This window comes from Melospiza melodia, chromosome 8 (genome assembly GCF_035770615.1).
Source record: "Melospiza melodia melodia isolate bMelMel2 chromosome 8, bMelMel2.pri, whole genome shotgun sequence".
NCBI lineage: Eukaryota > Metazoa > Chordata > Aves > Passeriformes > Passerellidae > Melospiza > Melospiza melodia.
Window position 1 is genome coordinate 15,121,263 of NC_086201.1, and position 15,826 is coordinate 15,137,088.

Consider the following 15,826-nt stretch of genomic DNA (forward strand, 5'->3'; position numbering starts at 1 on the left):
AAAAAAAAAGAGGTGAATTAAAATAATACTTAAACATGGGGACAAATTTGAGACAATGTGTCTCCTTTTCTTATGATAAGGGAAGGCTCAGACAGAAGAACAGAAGAGTGACAAATTCCATTTTAATGAAAAGAATGTTTTGTTTTCATGGGACATCAGGACTCAATGCCACAGGAAGACTGGAATGCCAAAAGCTGAAAATTTAAGCCATTGCCTGGTTGGGAATCTGTCAAGTAGAGAAGGAGGAAAGGGCTGAACAGACCATCCACCAAGTCTCTGTTTAGGACTGCACGACCTCCCTTCTGGTGCCAATCATGACTGGAGACAATCTCACGTTCAAATGAATCGGGAGCACCCCATTTCAGTTTTTGTCACACTGATTTCAGCAGGAGGGACATACAAACGACCTGGCAGACAGACACAGGGATAAAAGCTCTGAAAGAGGCTCTCAGATGACCCTGCTTTAACCACCCCATTCTCACCACTTTTTTTACTACCACCAGACCCAGAGTACAAAGGTGAGTAAAAAAATGGCAGTATCTCCCACAGGAAAGCAAAGGGGTAGGACACAAACCAGGCATCAAAAGAAAACTTGGCATGGATTTTCAAGGAGCACCAGAAATGGCAGACATGCTGTCATTGAAAATAAGAAGAGGAGGGCAGAGCAAAAATATATAGGCTTTATGGGGGATTTGGAAGATTAGAAGAATAAATAAGTAACACAATGGTTGGATATTGACTCAGAGAATACTTGAACTACATTTGACTGGCAAACAGTCCCAGTCTCTATTTGCCAACTGCTTGGAATTGTTTGAGCAATGACCTTGAAAAACATACAGCAGATTCAGACTGGGAAGCCAGAAGGCCTCACCACACTGGTCTGATCCAATCCTCTGCACAGCAGAGTCCCTCTAATGTCATCTAGCCTCAACTCTGATCACTTTTTAAGCCATCAAAGGTGGCTCAGCCACTTTAAGATATTAAACTGGTATAAAGAATTAAGTCCTTCTAAATCTTGAAAGCAGTTTAGCAGATCATGCTGCTTTTAAGACCCTAAATTCTTAAACCACCTTAACTCTGATGGAGGAGCTGAGAGCTTAGTACAACAGAGACGTGCCAACTTAAGAGTTTAAACTCTTAAGACACTTTTCATATTATAAGCCAAATTCAGGATCAAGCAGTGCCCACATTCTTGGTTGGTGTCAGTTCAGATGTTTAGCATCCAACAGCTTCACCCCACACCAGGTTGAGAGACTCAGGGCTGAGTGTTTTAACTCATCACCTGCTTTGCCAAATGACTTATCTTCCAAGAGCTTTTGTTCGTATGAGTCAGTCTTAATCTATAAAGTTTATCTTCCTCTGCAGAGGGATTTTTTGCAGTACAAGAGTACACTGGGTAAGGTTCTTTAAGTTCAACTTATGTTGAAATTTTGTAATGATAAATACTAATATAAGAGCATATCAAAACCAGCTGAAAAAATCCTAGAAAAGGGTCCTTACCCTAATGAATTTTAAGGAAAGGTTTCTGGTGGGCCTTTGTGACTGGAGCAGCACACATACAATTAGGTTTAAAGAGTGACGTAGTTCAGAAATTCTGATTCCTCAACAAACACCAGTCCATCAAATTCACCTTTCAGCAGAAAGTTTTATGACTGATCATATACTACCTTTCCCCTGGATATACAGGCTTCATATTTACAGTCTTGCAGGTGATCTTTGTTGGGCAGGTGTGGAGACACTCAAAAGAACATAGAATCCAATCTTTCACATAAAACTGGGCTGATTTGGGATGAGAGAAACGTCCTGTGGTTTAGTGAAATAGGACAACTCCTAAAACAGAAGCTAACTGCGGTAAAAAAAAAAAACCTGCAATTAACCAAACACTTAACAAGAAGTCTTGTATTGCATTTCTGATGTCTCTGTGCAGTCTGGAGTGAATGGCTTAAAGAATAGAGAGAGAGACTCTCTGAAAGGGGTTCAGAGTAGAAGTGTACTCAGACTACATTAAATTGGGGCATGCAAAAGCATGCCCAGACAAATCTGGACTATGTGGTTTGGAGAAAGATTTGTGTGTGCCTCAGTCCTCACTGCAACTCCAGTGCCACCATTTCCACGGGAAGGAAAGCAGGCATGTGGGTCAGGAGGGAGCAACAGTGTTCTCAGTGTGGACCATCAAGGAACAAGGACCCTGTGTGTACTCCTCGCACAGAGTGCCCAGAGTATCTGACACACACTCTGGGACTGACATCAAGAGCACCCTCAGGAAATGTTTCACTGTTAAATGGTCTTCTGGCTGAAGAGCAAATGGAGGCTGGTTTTCTACAGGCTGGTACTGAGTCCCTCAGATGACACTTGCTGTGGTCGTGTACAGAGTGGCTCAGCCCAAGACCAGATTTTCAGCTTGTTCCTGCTACACTGGGGTCAGTGGTGTAGAGCTGATAATCTGCCCATCCATTCCTTTCCATCCATCACATACTTTGCAGAGCTATTTAAGAAGAAAGTTAAAGCAAGCCACATTTAAAAGCAACTTTGTTTTCTTGAGGTAACAGGTTTGCTCAGTACAAACATTATCTCTTATCTAATAGCCCTAGAAAGGCACGTAGCGTGAAGCTGATACTGTCTTCATGCTTGGCTTACTTTTGCATTTCAGCCCTGAAATATGCAGGCAACCTGCCATCAGCTGTAAAACCACAAACCCCAATCTGTGATGGGGACTGATTAGAGAAAATATATGAAAACAGACTCCTTAGAGCTTGACTCCTTTCCAGCAGACTCTGGACTGAGATCTGGCATTTGAAAGTGATTGTTCATGCATAAGAAGCAGCAATTTTTTATGTTTCCTTTTTAAGGCTGCAGAAAGGTTAGAAGAAAAGAAAAGTGAGTCCGGGGGAAATCAACATAATGTTGTTAAGCTCCTATCAAGATATTAGGAAGTGCAACATCCAGTAGAACAACGGCTTTGACCTTTGAAGCCCCAGGATCCCAGGAGCCTTCTCCCCACTTCAAAATGAGAGGAAACATCATGTCAGCAGGTTGATGTGATTCTCAGGGACAGAAAACAGAACACAAAACTGTCAGCTTCCACTTTAACAGACTGTTTATCAATCCATCTTGGCCTTGCTTGCTCAGTGTAAGCAGCCACTTGCTGACCCTAAACTTTGGAGTCTACAAGCTTTCTCAGACCTCCTGCTATCAAATAATACTTTGCTTGCTGATTAGAGGAATCAGGCAGCATCCCTAGATGATTGCTTGAGATACTGTTTGTGTTCCAACATTTCAAGACCAAGAGAAAACACCTGGAGGACCTGTAGTGGACATGTGTGTAGTACTGAGGTGGATGTGTGTGATGGTGTGCACGCTCCCAGGCCCAGAGCACAACCATACCTGCCAGCTTCCTTTGTATTGTTTTCAAACTCTGCTCTTTCTCACCAGATTTCTGCCTGAAGACAGAACTGAGGTAATAGAGGAATAACTTCTCTGGGTCTGTCTGAGTCTGAAAGTAGAAAGAGCAGGTACTGCTGCTACTGATGTGTGAAATCTGCTGCCAGGAAGGAAGTCTTTGTAGCTGTTATTTAGCTTGCCTCCATCTCAAAACAACAGATTCCCCTGCAACTTGAGCTAAGAGGGTATTTCAACCACCTGTTTGCATAGCAGAGCCTGAGAAACACTCCCAAGCTGTTGTGCTGCTAACTCCGAGCAAAACCACCCCCACACTCCCCTCTGCCTAATAAACATTTTAAGTCCTTGCATTTCTTTCTGAGAGCAAGGGCCAGCTATGGGTGGGGAGTAGATCTTCCACCTCGTTGAACTTATGGCATTAACCTATCCCCATACTTTGCTTCTCCAAAGTTCTTGGGAGAAGCACCCAGATGCAAAGCAATTTAAATGGATGAGGAGCCAGCAAGTACACTAAAAGGCTTATCTGATTCTCTGGGATGTCCATCTGGAGGCAAGAGCCGTTCCCCATCTGCATGACAACAATTACATCACCTTCTCACCCTCATCCTCATAAATTATTTAATCCTCCATCCTTCCATCCAGACAAGGGCAGTGATTTTCTCTGGAGCAGAATTAGCTTGCCAATGGAGAGCTTTACCTTATCAGGAACACCCCATGTTTGGTTGAAGGACCACCACCCAAACAAAATCTCCAAGGAGAGTTCTTGCTCCCTCCCAGCACATAAAGGAATAAATGAGACTTGTTCTGAGAAGGCTCTGAATGAACAAAAAGAATTCGGAAGATTTTGACGATTCTCTGGCAGCTGCAACTAACTGGCACCATCCTAGAACTTCTTTTCTGCACGCCCTGGAATCTTGAATTCTTCGGTGCATTTCTTGAGACCAGTGCAGAGGACTGACACATACTCCCCATCATGTATTTCTTACAGGTGTTAGGACATGTTCTTGACTTCCACTGCACTAAGGAGATGCAGTTATTTGCATCGTGACCCATGTGGCTCTGTTTGGTGGGTTCTGTGCTGAATGTCTCCACTTGCAACAACGCTGAAGAAAGTAAAATGTAAGCAAGAGGATTCAGAGTTAAGGTGAAGGAACCAGAGTCAAGGATAGCACCAATATACAGAGCCTAGGGGAGCTTTTTTGTGAGAATGGCAGAAGCTCTCCAGTGCCAACTTTGGACTACTCTCCAACAGGCCATGAAGAGCCACCTTTTTGGTCTTCCTACGGAACAACTCTTGATGGATTCAAGGACCAGTTGAGAAAATTACTGAAGAAAAAATCTTTACCCACATGGTTTTGTATTCTCCTTTTGATTCATATGATGCACCCAGCTGTTCTACCTTTTGAGTGACTCCTCTTTTATTTACGGTCCTTGACCCAAATAAGTTGCAGAAGCTCTTTTTAATTCATTTATATATAGAATTATAATCTTTATTTGAATGTGGAAGTTGCAAATAAAGACACAATCTGGACTGATTTCCTCTTGAAAAGCTCATGGTTGCTCAAACATACCTAATCACTTACCTTCATCTAGCCCATATTTTTCTTATTATAATGATCTTCTGTCTTTGACTGTAAAAGACTTTATTTTTGTATCCTGGGGTAGCTAAATGAATTTGAAATGAATATGGATTTCCTGCTGATCTCATTTAGTTTTGGTCTTCACCCTGGAACTGAAAACATCAATGCCAGGGTGTGTTAGAGGTACACTTCTGGAAAGGCAATTATCCTATAAATGCTCAGCTGTAACTTATATAATAATTATTTCTTCAACTGAAGTGCCTTTTGAAGTACTTTCCAAAAACTTACAATAGCCCTGACCCGTAAACATTTTGGTGTGGCAGGGAGACCAAATTCTGCACTCCATCTGAAACCATTCTGCAAAAACCATGTCTGAAGTGAGCTGGCATTGAGTATAGCTGGATCTCTCACATTAGGTGTTTGGAAACCTGTCCTCAAAGATGTATGCCCTGCAATGTTTACTTTTCAAATATTACTTGGAAATGATATGATGGATGACTGATACTTATTTTTTTCATCCCCTCTTGGCTGAGGGTTTCCCTGGAACTTGAGACATGTCTCTGTTGAAAAAAAATCACTCAGCATTCATGAAGAACAAAAGAAAGCAGAAAGTTGTTCAGTAGTTTCACCTGAACCCCAGTGGTTTCAGGGTATACGAGACACCAACCAGCTTGTTCAACTTAAAAGCAGACTGCTTGCAAAACTTACACTAATTCTTCTGATGCCAGTCATTTGCATGAACAGGTTGAATAACTTCTCTCTAATACAGTTCTTAGCTGAGGGGAAAAAGATATGGGCTAAAAATCAGCAGACTGGGAGAAGAGTAATATTTGGTGATTCAAGTAATCTTGGGACCATCCCTGCATATTCCCGGACCCCTTCCTCTCTTTCATTGTGTGAAAATTCTTTAAGTCAGGGAATTGTTGTGCCTTGTTCTTACAAAGCCCATGGCACTGGGGAGCCCTCAGCCAGCCTTTGCAGGCACTGACTTAGTTTACAAATGGTGTTAGGCTGCAGCATTTGGGTGAGTGACGTGGGAGAAGACCAGCCACTGGGGGAGGCTGGGCTGCAGCATGAAGCTGAACAGCTGGAGCAAAGTAGAGTCTGGTGTTTTGGGAAAAGGCCTTTTAAAAGCCAGCATGTGCTTAGGATTCAGAAAACAGTCACTGAGGGGCAAATTCACCCTTGGCAAAACCCCAGCCTGGGGTCACATTGGAGGTAAGCGTGCTTCCCTACTATCAGAGGGATTTGCAAGCAGAAAGAATTTTAACAAGGTCTTCAGACGTGACTAAAGACCCTGTTTGTTTTAGATCAAGCTCACTCCACCCCAGAGCCCCAAATATATCTCTTGTTCATAAAATATCACAAGCTGAGATATGTATTTGTTTTCAGGGGAGACTCCTCCCCCACATTCAGCCTGGTTCACCTGTTAAAAGCTCATGAGAAATTGTATCCCCAGCATTCCTGTTCCTGTAACACAGGCGTGTGGTGAAATCCAGCAAGCTGTTCCCCCTCAGAGTGTGTGAATATGCTGTCTTTCAATCCTCCCCTCTTCTGAAGCACCATGACTCTTTGCCAGGGCTGGAACTTATGCATCTTAAAATAGAAAAAAAAAACTTCCAGAGGGTTTTTAAGAAACAAAATAATAACGATGATGATGATCATAATCACAATGATGACGATGACAGTGATGGCAATGTAATAATAATAGTAATAATAATAATAATAGCCTTTTGAGTCCATGCTGTACCCCCTGCAGCTCCTTCTGTTAGAGGGAATCTTATTTCATGGGCTCAAACGAGGAGTCACAACCAATTCAATTACTCAAGAGTAATATCCTTCATAAAGAAGAGCCCCTGCCGCTGTTCCTTTGGAGGGTTCCCCTTTCCTGCTCTAAGCAGCTGTGTTGGTATTTAGACATAGGATACCAGCTCAGACTCTACTTCCAGCACAACCTCTACTTATATCCTGCAGCCTTTATAAGTCCCCAGATGGTCCATAATGCTTGTGTAGCAGTTAGCCAGCCAAACAGTGTTTGCTGCTTATCTGGTGTATAACTCTCTGGAATGCGTGTGTGGGGAGAATGAGAAAAAATGCCAGATCATCTTCCCACAGAACATTTCCTTTCTTGTCCTCAGCCTCCCCTCTCTAAGCCCAGACAGAAACAAAACACCAGCGAGGGAATCGGCCACATTTGCGTTGCAATGGACTTGATCCTCGCGTCTTTTCAGAAGCAGCCTGGTCCTTTGTGGCTGTGAACCTTTGATGCCAGGGCATTTATGCTGATCTCTGAGCGTGTGACAACCCGTTTAGCTCCAGCTTAAATGACAGCACCAGATGGAAGTCAGTAACAAAGCATGTCCAAAGCTAGCAATTTTCAAAATAATGGAAATTCAGATGATTCCTGCAGGAAACAAAAGGAGGACAAGAGGGAAAAACTTATGGGGAAGGGTCCACCACACTTTCAGAAATGTTTGTGAGGGTCTTTTACTACATTACCCTGCTCAGACTCAGTTCTAGGTTGGCTCTTCCTTCACCATATGAAGATCCCCACTGGCAGCCCCTATCATCCCTGGTTCAGTTCTCAGCTTTGGCCAGCAGACATGTCTACAGTGAGGGAAATGTTTTGGGCAATTAATAAATCAGGGATACTTTTGGTGAGTATGAAAATTTCTGAAGGTGTCTCCAGGGCCAGTTTACTCTGCTTTCCCAGCAGAGACTTGTGTTTGCCTGTTTGCTTGTTCTATTCTTCATTCAACATCAGTGTTGGCAAAGTTTGGATGGTCCCCATCCTAACACTGTGGGCAAATGAGGCACTAATTTCTCTTGCCAGTGTTGATCTGTTCTGATATTCAGCTACCCTGGAGCAGAGTAGAGAGGCCAGGGGAACACACGGAGACACAGATGGAGGTTTTCATTTCAGATTCACAGCTTCAGAGATTCCACACTTTAATGCAGAAAGGGAAACTTCTGTTTAGTGTGAAAAACAAATTAGTAAATGTTGCTGTTGTTGCTCAGTTTTTTGTTTTCATGAGTAACTGCTGAATTCAGAAAGTGTTGGTCTCAAATGCCACTTGTGGCTGGGCAAGTGGAGTGAACAGATCTCACTGGTGGTGGACACCTCAGGAGAGAGAAGAGGTTGTCAGATCCCAAATTCTTTATGTTTTGTTACACCCAAAAAAAACCCAAAAACCACCAACACTTTTGCTCTGGGTTCCAGAAACACCATGACATTCCCAAGTAGGAACTCTGGGCTCTAAAGAGTATGACAGCAATTAATAAAAAATACAAATGTATTAAATAGAGGACAATAGTGACAAAAGAGCAGTTTCATATTCTCTTGGTGTGATGGTGACAATATATGCTGTAACACTCCAGTCAGTATCCATCCCCAGCCTCATTATCAGGTATTGGATAAATAAAAGGAAATATATTCAGCCATAAACTTCTTAATGGGAGTTCCTAAGTTTCTTTCTGACTTTATCTTCTGTAATTAAGAACTTACACAAAAGGACTGCAAATAAAGGTAAGGTGGAAGAGAAGATGAGTGACAGAAAGTTCATGGAAAAATTTTGGTTCCTTTTTCCCAGCACTTTCAAAGGACTTTATGACAACATTGACATGGTATAGAAAGCGGATACACCTAGTTGTAGGTCAGCAAAGATACTTAGTCATCTAACTCCCATTTCACTGAGTGCCAGAATGTCCCTGGCGTTTGCATCCCAGAGCCCAAATGATGGAATATTGGCCACCAAACTCCTCTGGTGTTGGCTGTTCCCCAAACAACTGGGTTGAATGAGCATACTGAAAGAGTTAATTCAAAATATATCCCATTTTCTTCCCACTGATTGTCCCTTTGATGATGTTTCCAACTTTTTCTTAGTGCCTGCTGAGCATCTGTATATGGTCCCCTCTCTTCCACACTACGTGACCCATAACTGATGTCAGACAACTGGCCTAGCCAACGAGTGTTGTCTCCCAGCAACACAACACTCACCTGACAGCACAAGGCTTGCACGGCCATGCAGGAGTCCTCTTGCCATGCACTGCCGACGTGCTTTGGGGGTGGCTAATTACTTCTCCCTTTCCCCTGAAATAATTGCACAGGCTCCAAGCCTCTACCAGGAAAACAGATGGGGCTGGGAGGCAAAAAAACGTGACATTAAAACTCAGATGCCAAGTTCAGTAGCATGAATGAAAATTATCTTAACCTCTGAGGTCAGGAGGTCACCAGCTGGAAGCGGAAAATCGCCACCAGTAAATTGCTGTGGACTGGAGTGATGAATGCTAGTTAGTACCAGTGAATTTCAGAAGAATCTCAGCTGCAGGGATACAGGGCATCTTGGAACAAGGCTGAAAAATTCCCAACTGTGTTTTCTTTCTTCTTTATTCTGTTTTGTGCTCTTTCTGCTTCCACAGATTTCTCAGTTGAGGCAGCAAAAGATTAAACCCTTGTGGGAAAGCCTTGTGGCACATAATAGGGGTGAAAGCAGTGAGATTCCATAGGGATTGAGCAGTGTTTAAGAAAATTGCTTTCAGATCCTATGGATGTCAAGAGAGAGGGAAAGTGCTTCAGGTCTTGTGATTTGCAAAGCTGTCTGCAGCACATAGGTGCATCCATTGCCCTTTGTAGGCCAAAACCACTGCCACCTACATCAAACTGCAGCCCAGTCCAGCAGCAGGCACCCTGTTCCATGTACATTCTGCTTGCCAGAGCCCAAATTAGGAAGGTGATGAGTCCATCTTTCTCTTGCAGGTGGTAACATGGGCACATTTTGTCTGGGTTCCCCATTGTCTTACCATCATTCCCCCTTCCAGTGCTCTGAATGTCAGCCTAGAGCCTTGTAGGGTGTAGTCATGGCTTATCCACTCTCTAGAATAATGGGTTCTTGCTCTGTTCATAAGACATAAAGCAGTGAAGTAAAAGAAACTAATAAATATCTATAGGAGTGAATAAATGTGTCCACTTTGGATAGTCCAAAATTCTAGGGTGGAGAAGATTTCAGGTTAAAAGATTGGACCACACCACAAAATGCTCCAGTAATGATACAATTCTCTACAACACTTTATGGGACACTTGAATATAAGCCCCTACTATTAAATTTGGTTTGAGGTTTCTATAAGGGAAAGGCGCCAGCTTGCATTTCAGATGTCATTTCTGTAGGGGAAGCTGGACAAAAAGCAGAAAGTTGGCAGCAAAAAGTACCAGGCTTCTTTCTCCTTCCATCCAAGCCTCTCCAACCTCTTTGGCTAATCCCCAAACCATGGCAGGAGCTGAACACTGCTTTTCATTGAGTGACATACCTGGCTCTAGAAGAACACGCCCTTGTGGAATTGGCACCCGGGCAACATTTCCATTCCCTCTGCACAACACTTTTCTTTAATGCCTTCCAAACTAAAACAAAACCAGGAGGATTTGCTACCATGTTCTGCTCATTATATTGGTTTTATGAGGGTGTGGAGTTTTCTTGCACCATGACAGGATGGATTTGTCCCTGAAACCTAAAATCCAGCAAGAAAATATAATATATGGGAAGCTTTTTACTTCTTCTTCATCAGGCTTTTTATGGTTTTGGTTTGTTTCTTGAATAGTTACCATTTCACCCCAAATCAATCCACAATCATTTCATGTGCTTTTTCAGGAACGTGTTCAGCTTTAGAGCTAGAAAAGCATTGGGGAAATCAGACATCCTGGACTCACTATGTGGAAAATACAAAGGATCACAGCAAACAAGACTGCCAAAGTCTCCAAAACTCACTGGAAAAAGTCATTCCAGTGTAGGATGGTTATACCTGTGCCATTCCAGATTTTATGGCTTGTGTTTCCAGAAGTTCTGATGGACACATCTGCCCATGTGATGGACACATTGCCCCAAGTCGCTAACATTGTTTGCTTCAGTTTTAACCCATTGCCTCTCACCCTGTCTGCAAAGCAGGTTGTTCCTTTTGTTCCTTTTTTTTTTTTTTTTTTTTTGCAACTTTGTGTGTGCACAGACATCTATCATAGATCCCTTCATTTTCTCTTCTCTAGACTAAACAACCCTACTTCTTTCAATCTTTCTTTCTAAGTCTGATCTTCAATCATTCCTGTTACTTTCCAGCTGGTTTACATCTTTCCTGAAAAGCGGTAACCAAAACTGCACACAGTATTGGGTCCCTACTAATGGCAATAAGAGTGGAAGAATTACTTCATACTTACAGGCAGTTGTCCCACTTATCCATTACAATATGGTGCTTGTCTCTTTCCCAACTCCATGGTTGTGTTGGATTTTGCCCAATATCCAACCTGCTCTAGGCAATGCTCCTCCATCCTCTGGCAACTCAGACGATCATTCTGCTTAGGGGCAACATCTTGCATGCTTCTTTCTTGAAATCATCTTATTTTCCCTCTACAACCAGTTCTCACTCAATCCCCTTTGAAGGCAACAGAAAGAATACTTTGTCCTTACACTGCAATGAGGATGTGATCCATCTGTAAGCATTCTCTATAAAAGATTAATTTTATATTCCATACTCACATTGCAGCATTTGCTAACTGGATGTTAGAGGAGCACTTAGAGATGCAGGTAAAAAAGCCATGTTCTTGAGCAGGATACACCACCCTGCTGTGGCATGGTACTTCATTTTGTTAGCCTTTTCAAGAACTTCTGAAGCCTGATTCAACCATAGGGAGATTAAGAGTTCATAGGGACATAAATAAATTACTTTCAGGTCTTATGGATGACAAGAGGGACTGAAATATTTCCTTGAGTTATTTGAAGGAATCTCTCTAGTAAACCCATGAAATGTGCATCTCAAAGGACATCTATTGAGATCTTGAATTTTGAAATTAAACTCAGAATTCCACATAGGGATTCTGTTGACTTTGCCACTTCCCACGCTGTGCAAAGGGCTTTGAGATCCCTGGGTAGGAAGTCGATGTGGGAAACCAGTAAGTTCTCATTCCTTCAGCTGGCTAAAGGCCTGGACTTCAGTTTAAAGGTTTTTATGGTACATATGTTTTTAAGGGGTGGGGCAAGTTATTCCAAGCTCCCACATGAATAGAAGACAGGAATAAAAGCAAAGCGAGGCAGATGGTTTGTTTCCCTAAGCTGGCATTCCTAAAAAACAGCTGTGTTTGCACAAAGCTTCCACAGATACATGGATGGGGAACAATATAGCTGGAAAAATGTCATATCAGTACTGCCACCTTCCATCTCCTCCATGGGTTAAAGAGTCCACCACGCTCCATTGCTCCTCCTCCTTCCCTCTCTTCCTAAAACTCTTGTAATGTGTTTCACAGAAAGTACCTTTTCTCTTCCTTTTAGTGTAATATTAATCTTGGGGGGAAGGAAGGAGGGGTTGGGGGAAGGGACATAGTGTTTTGAGGTTCATATTCCCCTTGCACTTAATCTCTTTAACAAACCCCTTTAACAAACGAAAGGTCTGACAGGAGGCAAAGTCTTTAAAATGAATTAAAATGCATCCAGGAGAGATTAGTAATGAAGCCACTCACCAGACAATGCCCCTTTTCTTCTCCATGTGGACTGCTAGGAAATATCCCAGATTACAGAACAAAAGGCTTTACAGTTGAAAATGCTGATCCTTGAAAGATGCACCATGTTCTCCGCTCCTCGACTCCTTGCTCTACACAAGTACATCTGCAACCAAGAGATCCAAGCATAATCTCCTCAGGGGGAGGGCCAGAGGGATTGGATTTAAGTACCATGGAGCCTGCAAACCCTCACACACACAGAGGATAGCTCAGCAGATGGTGATAGAGGGCCCAGCAGTACATGAGAGTGTCTACCACCCTGGTGTGGTGAGACACCCACACACACCTGCTCCCACTGGGGACCAGAGCTCCAACCAGGTCCAAGGGCTAAACCTGGACAGAATGGCACAGGAGGGGGCCAGGATGGGGTCAGCAGTGAATGCTGCACACAAGCTGCAGACGGGAATTTTGGGGGCATGGGATTATGCAAGCAGGGGAGGAACAAGAGCAGTCACCAGTGCCTTGGTGACAAGTGGGAAATAGGCAGCAGTAATGAGAAATGCAGCTGTAGGGGGAGAAACTAACTTTTTGGATTTTGAAAGCAGGTTTTCCTAACTTATACAGTGGTCATTCAGAATTTCAAATGAGGCTATATAGATCCTCTTTGCTTCAAGAAATCTCTTGTTTAGTTATTCAGCTGCAACTATGCTGTTTTCATGGTGGGGAGAGTCCCCAGAGACAAAGCTAAATACCACATGTGACACTGCTAACAGAGACAGGGGCATCTGGATGATCTTTTCCTCATTCTGCTGCTGGAGGCACAGCCATGTGACCAGGTGTAGGAGTAGAACCTGTGCTCCCAGGTGTAAATCAGGCAACCTGTGATCCACATGGGCATGCTACCATCAGCAGCAAGAGAGACAAGTCAAACCCAGTGGGCTAAAGCTGGTCTGCAGGGCTCAAGCCTTCATAGAAACTGCTGAGAGGTCAGCAAAGCAACAGGAGGCTGAAAACAACTCCTCTAAGTGAAACATAAAACAATAGGTAAGTAAAACCTGGATGATTGGAGAAAGAAGTCAGATTTCAAAATCTCCTAAGCTTTAAAAAACATTATTCTCACTGTTAGGAGGTTCCTCTACCACTGCTATATCTCAGTTCTTTAAAAGCTCTTCTGCTTTTCTTTCCAGGGGGAAAAGGATGCAGAAATTCATTTGTCCTTTCTACCCACCAAAGCAAAACCACTTTCTACTTCCTAAAGTGGCAAAATAATAATTTTGAAACGTAACAAAAAGAATATGTTTAGTCTTAAAAAGTTGAATTGAAGATCCTCAGTTTCCCAACTAGCCCACATATTTGTCTGGAAAATGGCAGCTTCTGTATCTCAGGTCAAGGCTATTGATAAAAAAAAGATTCCCTTCTGCATCTGGAAACTCAAGAAAACTTCCAGGAAAATAAAAAGCTCTAATAAGCTACTCTGCTTACATGAATGAAACTCTGAGCTTTGTCAGCTGAGACTATATCCCAAAGTTTCCTGATGACAGAAAAACAATGAGGTAGTGAATTGATGAGGGACCCATTTCACTTGTGGTCTGCCGAGTTATTATATCAAAACATGTCCGGCAGAGTTTAATAGTGTCAGCATTTAATGTTCAGCATAATGTCATTCCTACAGACCAAGACAGACACTTCCCATAGGTAATTAATCTTTTACAAGCAATTTAGCCATCGTAAGCAAAACTGGATGAAATATATTAATGGGGGAAAAGGCTAGGGGCAAACTATGCATGGAGAAACATTTCTCTGCATTATCCCCACAAAATTACAAGAGAGTTACAGCTGATAGATTTAGGACAGTTCCTGTTGAGTAATTGTATTCCATGAGGGTTTTCAATACAATGTGATATTCATTTTCACTTTATACAGTAGAGACAATAATGGCTACAGGTGCACAGGCTGTCTTGCTGGGAGAAATAAAACTGTGATTGTTTAACATCTGACTTTTCTCACACAGTTATAGCCTTCAGATTTGAGCTATATTTTGTACATATCTCAGACTTGGATTGTTGGTTTTTTTTTTTTTTAAATACTCCAAAAGCCTAGCTCTAAAAAATGCAGGCTCTAAAGACCCATTGTCAAATGAAACACATTTCCCTCGTTTGATTTGTTTTTTCCTCTCTTGCAATATCAGCTTTCACTACAGAAATGCAGACAAGCCCATGTTTGGGTAGAGAAATGAAACCGCCAGCACACGCAGCAGGCACAGCTGCCAGCCCGGGTTCCCAAAACCCAACTCCCAAAACAGGAACTTTCGTGTGCAGTTCTGAAAACCTGGACATCCCTGTAAATGCCTCTCCGTTCTGCAGGACTTTATGCCATTGCTTTTTTGCTCTGGCATCTCATCACAGCTCCTCTGTGTCCTTCTGGGACTTTTCTGGTCTCTCAGACAAGAATAACAACAACAAACCCAACGAGCCAAGCAAAGAGAGAGCCTGAACTTGCTCCTGGAGAAGACAGAGTGGCTATTCCTGCACTTTGCCTGCCAGCTGCCTCTTGTCTCAGAAATGAACTCTCCTTCCTTTTGCTCCCCAGAGACACACCACGTTTGCTCATGACGTGCAGCTAACCACATCCACCTGCCAGGCTGACTCCACTTCCTTAACAAGGATGCAGCATCTGAGCTGAAGGTGGGATGGGAGGGAAGTCCAGCAGTGTTTAGCAAAAACTTACTGTAGGTTTTTCTCCCTGCCAGAAAAGCTGTAGGTTCATTCTGATCAGGAAGTAATTCAGGGCTTTCTTATATGAAAAAGATAGATCATTTTATTATGTTTCTATCCAATATTTCATTTCAGGGAGAAAGCTGATTGCCCCTAAAATTGTTGTGGTTTCCTGCCATGAAACATTGAATTATTTCTTCCTTCATACTTTAGAAAATTAAAACACATATTTAAACACTAATATTTTTTTTTCTGTTTTGCTGGAGGAAAAAATGTGTGGTAAAAATCAGGTTAAGAAGAGCTTCACTTTTTAAAAACAAATAGTTGCACTATTATGGCAAAATGTTGGAGTTTTTTTTTTACTTTTTAAAGAAAAATCCCTCCCTCAAGTCCTTTGATTTAGGGAAATACTGACTTTCAACAAATTTATCTTTTTTAAGTTAAGCGTCTCCAGGTTAACTGCCTCTGGACTTTGCTCTTTTGCACCTCTCCAGGAAGAAAATAAATCCTGTCAGTTTTGCTTCTAGGCTTGTAGGGGCCAGCAATAAAACTTTCCAAACCATCTTGGTGGCCTGGGAACATAAACCCTCCATCCACCCGCTGAGCTGAGCACCCTTTTGAGAGTGCCCTTTTGACCATTTTCCTCCAATTCTTGTAAC

At 42.5% G+C, this 15,826-nt stretch overlaps 1 long non-coding RNA gene across 1 annotated transcript; it reads left to right on the plus strand.

Annotated features, from left to right (window-relative positions):
* Positions 1-13,338: 13,338 nt before the first annotated feature.
* Positions 13,339-15,408, plus strand: LOC134420967 (uncharacterized). Its single transcript, XR_010028473.1, has 2 exons — positions 13,339-13,497; positions 14,642-15,408. It is a non-coding gene; the product is annotated as an uncharacterized LOC134420967 (long non-coding RNA).
* The last annotated feature ends 418 nt before the right edge of the window (positions 15,409-15,826 follow it).